At 44.5% G+C, this 15270-nt stretch overlaps 1 protein-coding gene across 13 annotated transcripts in view; it reads right to left on the reverse strand.

Annotated features, from left to right (window-relative positions):
- The window catches only part of PCBP3 (poly(rC) binding protein 3), a 226805-nt gene that overhangs the window by 111888 nt on the left and 99647 nt on the right, over positions 1–15270 (reverse strand). The window contains exon 1 of one of the 13 annotated variants that reach the window (XM_036351896.1): positions 1639–1722. The exons of the other annotated variants lie outside the window; for them this stretch is intronic. The gene's annotated coding sequence lies outside the window, so the exon portion shown is untranslated. Of the gene's footprint in view, positions 1–1638; positions 1723–15270 lie in introns of those variants that run through there. 13 annotated transcript variants of the gene reach the window in all.

Consider the following 15270-nt stretch of genomic DNA (forward strand, 5'->3'; position numbering starts at 1 on the left):
AAGATGAACATAAGACTTAATGAGTAGTCAGCCAAGGGTATCTGGGGATGGGAATTAGGGGCCATCTTGTGCTCCTTTAAAACATAGGGAAGAGATTGGAAAACAGCCCCTGCTCTGAGCAGAGAGATAAGAAGCAGATGGGAGAGTGACTGGGGCTGAGCCCCACAAGGCTTTGTGTAGAGGGTGTGTGACCACTGCCCCTGACCCTGTGGCCTGACTGTCTGTGCTTCCTGACTCTGCACCACTAGCCTTGTAGGTAGCCATTACTCAAGCAAGTTGCTTCACCTATCTGGATATCATTTTAGGTAATAACAGCAACTGGTCATTTGAAGAGTTAGCATGTATAAAGTGCTTGACACAGTACCTGGCCTGCTGTAGGGCTGTCTGCTGTCATGCATTGCCATTAAGCTGGACCCTGTTGAGCTCTAGCACATTTTGCTGGATTACCCCTTTCACAAGTAGAGGTATCAGAGAAGCAACCTGGCTAGTTTGCTATGGTAATTCAGAGGTGGGAAAGGCCTTTTTCATCTTGGGAATTATGGGCTGGCTCTACAGGTGTGGTAGAATTTGAGCTCTCACAGGCCACAACGACCCATGCGCACCTCTCCCCCTTGCTCACCAACCCACTACACTGGCCCCTGGCTGTTTTCTAACCATCCTCACACTGAGGCCTCACATTGGCTATTCCTCTGCCTGGAATGCTATTATCCCTCCATTAGTTATGCCCTCACCTTTACTTAAATGTCACCTTCTCAGCGAGGCCAACCCTGAAAGTCCTGTTGATCAACAACAACCCCCAATCGCAAGCATGCATGTGCACACATACATGCAGACACATACACATACCCACACACACTCCCTTACTCCTGCTCACCCTTTTCCTTTATCAATGGACCTTATCACCTTCTTTCTCAGGTGTTTAGTCTACCTTTGAAGACAGTCTCTGGGGGCAGGGCCTGTCGGTGTGTTTGCTGATGAACCTGACCCAGCCTAGAACCAGGACCTGGAACAAAGCATTCTTGATTTGTCTGCTGAGGGAACCTGTTGAATGTGAGGTCACAATTCAATTTTCCCAGCTTCATTAGAATTACTCCTAAAATCAATTCTGATTCTGAAGTGTTTCATTACCTTCACTATGTTTCTAACCTGAAGAGAATGACCTGTGGCCAGTGAAAGAATTAACATTCTGTACAAATGAAGAGTAACATCACCACACACTCCAGGTTGCATCACTGAAGGAACAGGACGTTCTTTCTGATTTCACTACCAATGACCCTGTTAAAGGAAATGAACAGCTGAGAAGCAGGTCTGCATCCAAAAGGCATGAATACCAGCAGGTGACATTCACCCTGTCAGGAGGTTAATGGGAGCCAGGGTGCAATTCAGGGTTAAGAACTTCAAAAGAAGTGGTCAAGCTAAGGGAGCAACCAGAAGTGAGGACCAGGCCCTCAGTAAGGGTGGGAGAAGGGAGGATCAAGATCTGGGCTGAGGTGGGTCAACCAACAGGCACTGAGGTTGGGTGCAGGCAGGGCACAGGTGGACAAAGCAGACCAGGAGAAGCAAGGGTCACAGGTGAGTCATTGTCTGCAATAGGATGGGGCCAGGCAGGCAGGTCACCAGCGGGGTAGATGAGAGTACCTGGGAGTGTCTCCTTCTCCCGGCCTGTGGACGCCTGTCCTGCCAGCCCACCTGCTTCCCCCGAGGGTGAGGACACTGTCCATCTACCAAAAAGCAAGGGAAAAGTGTCATGTTACCTGATGAACTCAGCAAGGCCAATGTTATGGTACACCTCAAAATCCCACTTGGCCCCAATTACTTATCATTCTCACATTTTGGGAGTTCACAGAACACCTGGTATACTTGAAATTTGATTTGTGGCCATCAGCAGTTGTCAGACACAGTTCCATAGGTCACGGTGCTGCTCCCTGGTGTGTGCCCGATTGTGTGCTCCTGTCCACACCTATGTGGGTGCTCCCATTGTATCCCAAGGTACCCCCTCTGCCTCTGCTCTGATCTACTCAAAAGACCTTTATCCTTTCCTTGTAGCCAGTATACCTGAGCGGCACCTCAGAGTTTCAACTGCTCAGTGTGGCTTCTGACTTACAACACACTTGGAACAGGATGCATCCTCGGTTATAGAAGAAATGCATTTTTAAAAATCTGGCAACACATTTGGAAGAATTCAGAGGTGCCAGAGTGCTGTGGACCCCAGCCAAGTACCACTGTCTACTTCAATGCAGCAAAGTGACTAAGGAGGAGGACCTGCCTGTCACCCACTTGGGAGGTCTTCCCTGAGATTCCATGTGCAGTAACCCAGTGCCACCAACCCCAACCCTCCTGGGGAGTGGCCTGGGTCTCAGAAGGCTCCTTGATGAATTTGGGTGGCAAGAACACACTTCCAAAAAAACTCAGATGAAATCTCACGATATAGTCAATATCTTATTCATACCTAAAGAATTATATTCCAGAAGTAGGCACTGGATTATAAAAGACATGCCAAATCCCTAAAAGAGGGAGAAACTAACAATTCTTGAGCACTTTATTATTTATAAGCACTTTCATTATTATTCTCTTACACCTAATATTTGCCAGATTAGGAAGCAGGTATAATTATCACCACTTTTACAGAGGAGGCATAATGCTCAGAGAGGGAACATAGTTGTCAGGGTTGTAAGGAAGGAAGATCCTGCTCCATCGCTCCATTGGTGCACTCTGGCCTCTGGGGTGTGCTCCTGTGCAAGGAGCAGGACAGATAATTCCTTCCGAGGGTGAGGGTAAATTCAGGACACGTTGCTATTTACAGCATTTTAATGACTGTTATTCTGTGTCCCTTCTATGTAGGAGCAGTAATATGCCAGAACATTCTCTGCTCTGCATGCTCCCAAAGTGGTGGGTGAATTTCTCAGTGATTAAATAACAGTAACAAGCCATGAGTCTGGATAAACTTGGCAATACACATAAATTCTTTTAACAATATTAACAATAAAAATTTTTCCTAATGTTAGGTGGTTTTCATAACTCTTCAAAACGATAGGTATTTAAATATAGAGTAAAACTATAAATAAACAAAGCAAAGTCAGACTCCTATTTTGCTGAGCTCACAGATACTGTTATCATCTCTGTGGGTCCACCCAGGATGTTCTTTCTGTGTGGGGGTGGGGGTAAAAACGCACACATGCCTACTCTACACCTGGCACAGTACCTTCATAAATCTTGGTATTTTCTTGAATAAGCACATTTAGAGGTACCTCAGCATAAGAAGTAAAATACTGCACATTTTTAATTTCAGAGAAGTTAACCAAAATCTTCTCCATGTAGGTCTCTGCAAATTATACCCTGTCAAATTCAAGAGTGCTATCTCTCTAGCCACTCACTGCCTACATGATTGACTGTTCACATTCTGATCTCTAACAAATTGAGAGGTGAAATGTTACCTCATCAGTTTACCTGTTCAAGAATTTAAGCTCTTGTTTATGTTCGCTGAACATCTGGACCTTGTATGTGTGAAAAGCCTGCTCATGACCTTTGTCCACAAAGCAGAATAACTGATGACTGACCACGAATGGCGCATGAATTACCACATTACTCCCTTCTGACTGCCCAGTGTGAGTCCTTATTAGCTATTTTTGGTTCTTTCACTGATAATCTCTATGTGATGTTCTTAAATGCCTTCTGCATTGGTCAATTGGTCTGAAACAGCATGAAGCAAATGGATTGTGCCCTTGGTCCCCTCTGTCTCTCACCCCTCACCATCCTCTTCCATCACTGCCATGTATGCCACTGCTGTTTCTTGTGAGGTCTTTGACATGGACATCCATACTCCCTGTACATCATGCACATGGGGTCTCCACCAGGCTTTCTGTCACCTTTTACCCCCTTACTCCATGGCCTTGAATAGAATCTGGTCCCATCTTCAAGGAGGTCTTTCAGCAAGGGCGTGTGAGCAACACTTTTCCCTAAGTCCTCACATGTCTGAAAATATATTATTGAGAAAATTTTTTCTTCCCTAAAGATTTTGTATACTTTGCTACACTTTTATCTAGCATGAAAATCACTGTGAAAACATCTGGGGCCGGTAGACATAAATAGAAAAATGGGTAAAACTGAAAAAAGGCACTTCATAAAAGAGATCCAAATGGCCAATAAGCACATGAAAAGGTACTCAAGTCTCATTAGTAATCAAAGATATGCAAATTTAAAACAAAAATAGATGTAAACACACACCCACTAGACTGCCTAAAATATAACAGTCTGGCAATTCCTTGCCAAGTGCTGGCAAGGACGAAGAGTAATGGGAACTCTTAAATACCTTCCCATCACTTTGGCTGTTATTTTGTTCTGAAAAACCTTCTACTCTACAGGAGAACAATGTATCCACTGATTGTAATGGAAAATTATGATGTGTTCAATCCCAACCAAAGATAATCAAACAATTTTCACAGGTAGAATATATACCAATTACACAGTGAAAGCAGCCAGCGTGGTTCAGTGGTTGAGCATCGACCTGTGAACCAGGAGGTCACGGTTCGATTACCGGTCAGAGCACATGCCTGGGTTGTGGGCTCGATCCCCAGTGTGGGGCGTGCAGGAGACAGCAAATCAATGATTCTCTCTCATCATTGATGTTTCTATCTCTGTGTCCCTCTCCCTTCCTCTCTGAAATCAATAAAAATATATTTTAAAAAAAGAATATGAAAAGCAGCAGCAGCAGCCCCCCCCATTATATCTGGTAACTTGTCTGGTGAATATGAAATTAAACTACTTTATTTTAAAAAAACACAGTAAAGGCAAACTTGTAAAGTAATAAATAATTTAAAAGCAAATAAACACAATTTGCATTTGCACAAAATGCGATATAAGGAAAGTGGGACAGTACACCTCAGAAGAGGAAGATGGGACTTATCAGAGGTCTGGCTAGGGGAGAATGGTGCAAGAGAGTCATTATTTGAAAGGCACATTCTTATTTCTGCACTATTTTCTTCACCAATTTATATGCCTTTTTAAGGTTCCTGGTTATTTGGTACTAAGTGCATTTACTGAGTTGCAGCACAGCATGACATCATTATGACAAGATGATGGCACACGGAAACAGATTCACAACAGAACAAAGTGTGGTGGGAGCTGCAACCCTTGTGGTATCTTTCACAAGATGCACAATGAACCTGTTTGGTGTTCATCCAAACACTGTATACAATGACATTCGTTCTATATTCTTTTGGTGGGAAAGGTTATATCAAGAAATTGGTATATATCTCTTTTTATAACCATAAGGCTATAATATCACTCCATATAATTTATTTAATTTTGGGGGAGTAAAAAGGTTATTGTATGGAAGAGGGGGAAGATGGTGCTCTAAAATTTGGCATAGTTTTGAAAAGCAATTGTGGAGAAAAGTGGTTGCCTGAGTAATCACTATGTCTGTATTTTGCTGGTCTAAGTACAAACTATGAAAAACAAAAAACAAAAAACCAGAACAGATGAGCTAGCAAAGCAAATGAGCAGGGGAGCAGGGACTCCACTCAAAAAGGCATGGCCATGAGACACGTGCCAGATGCAGACTGTGGCTCAGCCACCTTGAAATCTGGTTGCTTTTCAGATTGCCTTTGTCTCTAGTGTCAATAATGATGTGCCTAGATGTGAGAAGTGTATTTCTTGTTTGTTTCCTTGCTTTTTGACTTATGCATGTAAGTGTAGTCTGTTTCATTAATCTAGCATGGATAAAATCTAGCATGGAAAGACAGCATGGGTATCTTTCAATGCTTTGGAAAGATCTATGGCCTTTATCTATTCAAATATTTTTGAATGTGCCTCCCCACTCCCAGAAACTCATTCCATTACAGTAGACCTTTTGACTGTCAACAAGTCGCTCACTTTCTATTTTGTATTCTCCATTCTTTTCTCTTGTGCTTCAGTACAGATACACTGCATTGAACTGCTGCCCACTCACTCAGCCTGCTTTCTGTTGTGTTCAGTCTTCTGTCCAGTGAATTATTCATTTTAGATCCTACATTTTTCAATAATATGTATATATGTTTCATTTTATAGATTATAATTCACTCTAGATCCCTTAGTTCTACCATGGGTTCCAGTTATACTGCATACAGCCCTGCTGTCTTCCCTGCTCTTGGTCCTGCCTCCCCTTCCCCACCCACCTACCCATCCACACACTCTGCAGAGCCACCTAAGAGCTTGTAAACTGGACAATAACGTTTCACAGGACCTGGTGTGCTGGGCTTTCCCAATTCTTATTGCTCTGCTCTTAGCTCGGCTAAAGTGGGTAGATGATACACTAATAATTGCTGTTATTATGGGCACACTCTTCCAGTGTCATTGCCCCCCACCCCTTATTCAGGACAATATGCTGCTCAGAATGTGCTCAAAACTGAAATTTACTTTTTAGACAACCATCACACTACACTGTTAATTAAGTTTGCAATCAACCAAAACCTCTAAGTGTTTATTGAATACTCACCAAATTTCAATGAATTCACTCAACATGTCACACCTATGGGACCCTGTGTGGAATTTTAGGTAGCCCATCGTCCTGACCTCAAGACATACTATTGGACATGACCGCAGGAAAAGCTTAATGTTACAAAATCCAAAGCCTGATTCAAGACAACAAGAACAGCAGTGTAGTAAGGAAGGTGCAATTCTGTTGAGGACAGTGATGTAGACTCCTGGCTGAGGGAGGGGGAAAGAGCAAGCACTGTGAGGTAGGACGGGAGGGCTGGTAGAAAAAAGGCTGATGGCCCAAGCACATGCATTTCCCTCTCCATCTCCCAAACTGCCAATGAGTCCTGCAAAGAAATCAGAAAAACAAACCAGTTATGGCCACAAATGTGGAAGCCTTTCTGCAAGCTCTAATGTGACAGCATGGATGACTGGGAGCCTTGAAGTCCCTTCGAAGACCCTCCAGAAAGGCCCTGGAGGGAGAGGTGGGGGACACTGGTCCCAGCCAAATGGGGTGCCATGTAAGAACCAAAGGTTATGCAGCCTCTTCTCAACACCCTACCTGGGCTGCTGGTTTCTAAAGTGGCATGAGGCCTGGCCCAAGTGAGTTGTCTGTCACCCAGCTCAAAGTCTAAGGCCCTAAGAGAAATGAGGCCTTGCAGTGTATGTCTACACACTTCAGGGCCCAGGTAGGACCAATCGGCTTCTCTTTCAGGGAGGAGCAAACAAAGAAACACAGAAGTCATGAAAACATCCTGCCACATAAAGAAGACACAAAAACACAGCAGGAGATAGAAGAACATATGTTCAGAAATATATACAAAAAGAAACATGAGTGGTTTCAGTCAGCAGCCTGCCATGTGCTTTCAGAGGAGAAAGAAAACAAAAACTCAGAAAACAAGAGATTAAAAAACTAAACTGGCCATCTTAAAGAAAGGGAAATAATATCACAAAACAAAGTTATGTTAGAATTTAAAACAGCTTTAGACAAAGTAAAGTCTAGACAAACTATAAAAGAAATGTAGGACTTTGGGACCTAAAGAACTTGTGATCAGGGGTGACGCAGAGCCAGGCCAACCTGCATTCCAATTGGGCACTAGTATTTTCTAGCATTTTAGAGAAGTTACTGAAATTAGCCCAATGCCATTTCCCTCTCTATTGATGGGAATGCATAGATGCCTTGGGAGGCAGCTGCAAGGATGGAAGTGAGGTACTCCCTGGAGATCCATGCCAGCCCTCAGTTCACACAGGGAGTTGTGCTCTCAACAGGCCCTTTGAGGGCAGTTTGAGCCTGCAGGCACACCCACATCTTCTAACAGAGAGCATACTGTCACCTGGACTCCAGCACTAGGTTGGGAGGGCCATCTCCCTCCCATCTCCTGAGGAGCAGGTCTTTCTTACAGTACTCTCTCAATGGTGGAAACACTTCCACTGGATTCAAACCACAGAATAGATGCAGGAGAACACTGTGGTAAAAGGCCCCAGAGGCACTGGTAGTCCCAGCACCTCATGTTCCCTGAAACTCAGCTGGGCCACAGCCAGTGAGTGAACTCAAGGAACTAGTGAGGATGAAAGAAGGAAGGCGGGAGACTGCACAAGTCAGTCCAGGCACCCTTGGGCCTGTGGTGATGTCATCCAAAACCTGGAATGCTGCTACTGGTGACAAGTCCCCTGAACTTGAGAGGCAAGCAGAGGCCTGTTTTCTAGAACAGCCCACTGCTGCTGCTGCCTTTTGCAAATTTGTACTCACACAGGACAGTGTAGTGCAGCGGTTCTCAACCTGTGGGTCGCTATCCCTTTTGGAGTCGAACGACCCTTTCACAGGGGTCGCCTAAGACCATCGGAAAACACATATATAATTACATGTTGTTTTTGTGATTAATCACTATGCTTTAATTATGTTCAATTTTTAACAATGAAAATACATCCTGAATATCAGATATTTACATTACGATTCATAACAGTAGCAAAATTATAGTTATGAAGTAGCAACGAAAATAATTTTATGGTTGGGTGTCACCACAACATGAGGAACTGTATTAAAGGGTTGCGGCATTAGGAAGGTTGAGAACCACTGGTGTAGTGGTACATGTTTCTCACACCTGGGTCAGAGGGCAGCAGTGGTGGAGAGGAGGAAATGATGGAGCAGGGAGTGATGGGTGGCTGGGTTCACATCAGTGACTTCCACCTGCTTCTGTCCTCTGGGCAATGGAATGAAAGTTTCCAGGAGGTAGAACTATCCGTTTCTCATGCAATGAACACATTAAACAAGAGTGTTTTGAGTGGTCTTCAATGTTTCCTTTGCTAAATAAATTTAAATCTCCACAATTTGTAAAGAAAAGTCATGCTGATATACTAAATCCAGTAGAATTACCAGGAAACTATCACACAGGAATGTGATAATGATCTACTGGGAAATCTGAATAAGTCTCCCTTCAGATATATTCGCTTTACCACACAGAAGAAACCACGATTAAGTCCCACAGTCTGATGCTAAGTAACAAGAATTCTGCTAATGATTTTCACTGTGTAATTGAAATGCCTTCAGCAATTTACTGTCAGTAAAAGCAAAGCCAAGTAACACCATATCTAAAAGTGAGCATCTCCAATGGCAGAAATCTTCATCTTGTTGAAGGGTTGTTGCTGGGGAGCATGAGGATGCCTCTGAGGGGAAAGACAGCAACAGCTCTTAAAAGGGCTCGGCCTCTACCAGGGTCAACACACAGAGGGTGGCCCCATGTCCCAGGGGTCTCCCCTTAAAGAAGTTAGAAGACAATTTCACCAGGGTGAGTGTCAGAGAGCAGTTTGAAGACAGAAGTTGACACATCCTGCCAAGCAAGGGCACTGGCAGTGGCTTTGGCCAACCTGGGTAGGAGCGGGGACTGAAAACTACAAGCACCTTATCAAACAATCTAACAAAATCCCCAGAACTCATTAAACTCCCTAAGACACTGAGTCCTCCTTCAAATTGTTCATCTCTCAGAGGACTCTTCCCTCTCCTGTTCTGGAAAAGGCCCAGCATGAACACCCTTCCTCTCTGAGCCCATCATTGCCCATCTCATTGCTCCAGTTAGGGGGTACCCAGCCAGGGACCAGCATGCATGCCAGGGAGCAAAGAGCCTGGTGGCAGACACCCAAGGATGGGGCCAACACAGACCTGCTTCTGTTACCAGAGGGCTGTCTCACGTATCTTGTGCATGTCCCTCTACCTCCCCACATATCAGAACCTTCATTTATTAAAACTGGGAATAGAAGAGTGCCATCTTGGGAAGGTAAAATGGTGCAGCTGCTATACAAAGAGTCTGGTGGATTATCAATAAGTTAAACATATAATTACCACGTAACCCAACTGTTCCACTCCTAGGGATATGCCCAAAATAAGTGAAAACAGATGTTCAAATAAAACTTGTACAAGAATATTCATGGAAGCATTATCCACAATGCCAGAAAGTGGGGGGAAATCCTAATGTCTATTAATGAATGAATAAACAAATTGTGGTGTCTCCATACAATGGAATATTATTCAACCATAAAAATAAAATTTTTACATGCTACAATATGGAAAAGCCCCAAAAACATGTTAAGTGAAATAAGCCAGACACCAAAGGCCACATACTGTATAATTCTGTTTGTGTGCCACATGGAAAACAGGCAAATTCAAAGGCAGAATGTAGATTGGTGTGGCCAGGGCTGGGGGAGCAAGGGTGGTATGAGGTTTAATAGGTATGAGGTTTTATTTTGGAATTATGATGATGTTTCAGAACTAGATAGATGTGGTGATGGTACAACATTGTGATAGTACTCAATGCCACTGAACTGTACATTTTTAAATGGTTAATTTTATGTAATGTGAATTACAGTTCAATTAAAAAAACTATAAAAAAGTGGCTACCTCAGAGTTGCTGTTAGGAACAAAAGTGAGCATTATGTGTGTGTGTGTGTGTGTGTGTGTGTGTGTGTGTGTGTATCTAGATGACAGATGATAATGAATGTGTGTGTATGTTTGTACATATTTTGATGTACATATACATATCATTTTTTCCATTGACACATAGTAGTAATAGTCTTCTTGTTCTTGTTAATTGTGTGTTGGTATTCTTATTTGCTGAAAAGAACCCCAAAGAGCCAGCCGTCAATAACCCACAAGTTAATAGCCATGAGGCCCAAAGGGGCGAGCAGACTCTCAGGTTGAAGAGAGCCCGGGCAACCACATAATTGTCCTGCCTTTTCAATGACCAACAAGTGACCATGACATCTGTTTATATCTGCTGGGGCCTGCCCTCGGACAGGTCAACCACAGATTGCTCTCCTAAAAATGTAGCCACTGAGTACATAAAACATGGTGTCTTGGGCAGCTCAGGCACCATACATAATGCCACAGACAAGGAGGCTTGAATGGCAGATATTTATTTCTCACTGTTCTGGAGACTGGAAGACCAAGATCAGAGTGTGGGCATGGTCAGTTCCTGGTGAGGGGGTCTCTTCCTGACTTGCAAATGGCTGCCTTCTCACAGAGTCCTCACATGGAGGGGAGAGAGCACTGTGGTGTCTCTTGCTCTTCTTATAAGGCTGCAGTCCTTTTGGATTACAGCCCGCCTCTTAGGATCTCATTTAACCTTATTTATCTCTTTAAAGACCCTATCTCCAAACTCAGTCATATTGGGAGGATGTAGGGAGGACTTCCATGTGTGAATTTATGGACATAATTCGTTCCATAGCAAATGGTTTCTGAGAAGGAGGAGAAAACTGGTTCCATGATGAGCCACAGGAACAAACATCATCCCCAGTAACTTTGGAGAAGGTCAGTGGTCCCCATGGAAGTCCCCACAATGCAGGGCTGAAGTTGTGCCTGGGCCAGAAGGGAGGGAGTCCTAGGTGACCAGTCTAAAAGTGGAAGCTCCAAGACAGCCCTGGGACAGCAAACAATCAAAGAACCACATCAGGAAACTGTCCAGAAGCCCAGCACCTCATTGACGTCTCCAGGGTCTGACAGGCTACGTAGCGCCAGCTGCTAGCAGTACAGCAGTCACAACTCTTTAGTGCAGTTGCTGACTCAGGTTTAACCTGAGTATTTCTCCCTATTTATTTGTGCTAGTTTTATATTTTATGCTGTTGTGTCTACCAACTTCTTCGTTTTAGGGACATAATTTTTCTAAAACAAAAAATCTGGTCATATCAATTCTTGCTTTATACCAATCAAAGCCCACCCTGGCCTGAGAATGTGGACTGATGCTAGAAGGGTTTCATGAGCCCCAGCCTGGCTTCCCTACCACCTTTACCCACAACAGCATCCCAGTAACTCTGGAGCAGTCACCACAGTGTGAAGTCACCCAGCCCACATGGGCAATGGCTTACACTGCTCTGTCTACTTAGAGCAGTGATGGCAAACCTATGACCCACGTGTCAGAAGTGACACGTGAACTCATTTTTTTGGTTGATTTTTCTTTGTTAAATGGCATTTGAATATATAAAATAAATATAAAAAATATAAGTCTTTGTTTTACTATGGTTGCAAATATCAAAAAATTTCTATATATGACATGGCACCAGAGTTAAGTTAGGGTTTTTCAAAATGCTGACACGCCGAGCTCAAAAGGTTCGCCATCACTGACTTAGAGTATGAAGCCCACTTCTCACCATCCCCAAAGGACCATTGCCTCTAGTTCCACAACTTAGAAATGATGGTAGACCGCCCTAACCAGTTTGGCTGAGTGGATGGAGCGTCGGCCTGCAGACTGAAGGGTCCAGGTTCGATTCCGGTCAAGAGCATGTACCTTGGTTGCGGGCACATCCCCAGTAGGGTGTGTGCAGGAGGTAGCTGATCGATGTTTCTCTCGCATCGATGTTTCTAACTCTCTATCCCTCTCCCTTCGTTTCTGTAAAAAATCAATAAAATATATTTTAAAAAAAGAAAAAAAAAGAAATGAGGGTAGACCCAGCACTGCATGACATTGTATGGAATAGTAAGGTCTGCTCCAGGGGTAGAGCCAGTTGTGCACTAACCCAGACCCAAGCAAAATAAGTTGGCATCAGACTTTGCCTTAAAGATAATTAAGATGGTTCCCCCAGGCCAATTAGGTACAGGCTGCTTCCAGAGATTCTCTCTAAGGCCAGGGCCATTCTGGATCAGGGGTGGGGGCACCTATTAGAAGAGCATATGTGTGTGCTCACATGTGCAGGCAAGGAACACACAAGGATCTCCACACACATTTGTGTTAAGTACGCACAGTTCTCTCTAGTTGGCATTTGGAAACTTTTTAAAATCTCCAATGCTCATCAGCTCACTAAATGCACATAAAATATTAACACAAAATGTTTTTGTTACCTTTTTTTTTTTAAAGGAACCCTACAAGATGGCAAGAGGTGTTCTGGCTCTGTAAGTAGCTGTTCTCAAGACCCTCATACTAACCCCTAAAGGAGATGTGATCATGTCTCCCTTTCTGTAACATAACTCTGGGCACTGGCAGGATGCCCATGGGTCAAGGTCACCAGGAAACACATGAGTAAGCTAGGATTCAAACTGAGGGGATTGGCCCAAGGTTAACCACTAACTAGAAAGGAACTAACAGCAACTGCACTCACCCACTCAGCAGTGTCTTGGATATTCTCACCATTCATCTCAACCAGCAACCTGGACAGAGTGCCAAAACCTGGGCCAGTCTCACAGCCCCAGGGCATATAGGCAGGCCCATACAGCACCAAATGTTTCCAGAAGAAGGCATGCATGGAGCTGGGGTAAAAAGAGCACCAGGAGAGCTGCCCCGCCTGCCCCCCAAAACCCTACATACAGGGTCGCTCTCCTTGAACCAAGTCTGGCCAGACAAGGCTCAAGAGAGACCCACATATTCTGTTTGGTAGCTGTTCCTATGATGACAGTAGCCCTGGGCAGGGTGGAAGGAGCTGCACTGAAGGCACCTTGTGGGCCAGGTTCTGAGCCAGACACCTGTGCTGCCTAATTATTTCTCACGGTCCCCTGGCAGATGAGACCCTCGGCTTGGAAAGACTACACAAGTTGCTTCCAGTCACATGTGGTCAGTGCAGGACCCCATTCAAACCAGTTCCCATTCACAGCAAGGCAGGCCTTACCCAGACCACAGTGAACTCAGTGTGAGCCGGAGCAGGAAAAATGCCTGGAGAGGGTATGGGCACCTCTGGCTTCTCCCCAAACCCAAGCTAGAGAGGCTGCTGCCCTCCAGAGCAGGTCTCCCCTAAAAGGGACCCCAAGGCCTCTCAAGTAGCAAGGCAGGTGTAAAAGTAGGAGAAAGGCCCTAAACTAGCCCCAGTCATTGGCCTCCTCAGGGAGCATGTCCCTGCAGTTCCCTGGACTGGGCTTTGCTACTGGCTCCTCCTCTATCGGGTACATGCCATATTTGAGAAGGAGGTACTCTGGGCAAGCCAGGCTGTACCAAGAGCAGTGAGCAGATGCTCTGACTGGCCCACTCTGGGCCTCTACCACCGACCCTTCCCCTTCAGCTCCAAGCCCTTGCCGCACCCCCACCCCCTGTTCCAGTCAAAGGGGCCAAACTCGCCACAACTTCTCCCTTCCTAGATGGTTGCATTTCAGGCATGGCCCTCTCGGCTCCCAGAAAGCTCACATCTGTTTCCACACTTGTAATTACCATTTAGCAAAGAGAACGATGACACCATTCTTTCCCTCACCAGAATGCAGCACACAGAAAGGAACATTTTAAACCTCACTTTTAGGTTCTGTGACTATTTAAATTAAAAGCATGAAAACACCCTTGAGTTGGCTGACTCCATGTGTCCCCCACCTGCACTAATCACATCTGGCTGCCCCCTCCCAGAAAACTCTCTCAGGGCTCCTGTCTGCTGGGTCACATCCAGGTCTACATCTGTGTCCAGTAGAAGCTGCCTGGTGGCCAACCTACCTCCCCCCACAGCTGTGTTTCTGCAGGGGCTTCATAAAGCAGTGAGGTGAATTGAAACAAGCAGAAACAGGGTCAGAACCACCACAGTACTCCACACCAGAGGAAGCCAGTAGACAGCCAGCTTTTTTTGCTATAGCCCAATGCACTTGTGAAACTCTGTATTTCAGAAACAATTATTTCAATAAGAAAAAATGGTTGAGGAGACTTATAAGCTAGATTTTCACTTTCCTAATAATAAAGCTATTTTTTGCCATTATTTCAATAATGAAAGCCATGTATAGTATTACACACATTACACGGTTAGAAGCTAAACTAACTGGTTGTTGTTGTTTATTTTAAAATATATTTTTTATTGATTAAGATATTACATATGTGTCCTTATCCCCACGTTACCCTCTACCCGCCCCGCCCCTCGCTCATGCCCTCCCCTCCCCCCCCCACCCCCCGTTGTCCGTGTCCATTGTTTAGGCCTATATGCTTGCATAAAGTCCTTTGGTTGATCTTTCCCCCTTACCCCCACCCTCCCCTACCTTCCTTCCAAGGCCCGACAGTCCAATCAATGCCTCTCCGTCTCTGGATCAGTCCTTGTTCATCAGTTTATGTTGTTCATTATATTCCACAAATGAGTGAGATCATGTGGTACTTATCCGCTCTCCAGTTCCATCCATGCTGTGGCAAATGGTAAGAGTTCCTTTTTCTTTTTCCTCTTCTTAAAGAATACCTTTCAGCATTTCATATAATGCTGGTTTGGTGGTGATGAATTCCTTTAGCGTTTTCTTATCTGTGAAGCTCTTTATCTGACCTTCTATTCTGAATGATAGCTTTGCTGGATAAAGTAATCTTGGTTGCAGGTTCTTGGCATTCATCACTTTGAATATTTCTTGCCACTCTCTTCTGGCTTGCATGGTTTCTGTTGAGAAATCAGCTG

This window comes from Myotis myotis, unplaced genomic scaffold (genome assembly GCF_014108235.1).
Source record: "Myotis myotis isolate mMyoMyo1 unplaced genomic scaffold, mMyoMyo1.p scaffold_m19_p_2, whole genome shotgun sequence".
Taxonomy (NCBI): domain Eukaryota; kingdom Metazoa; phylum Chordata; class Mammalia; order Chiroptera; family Vespertilionidae; genus Myotis; species Myotis myotis.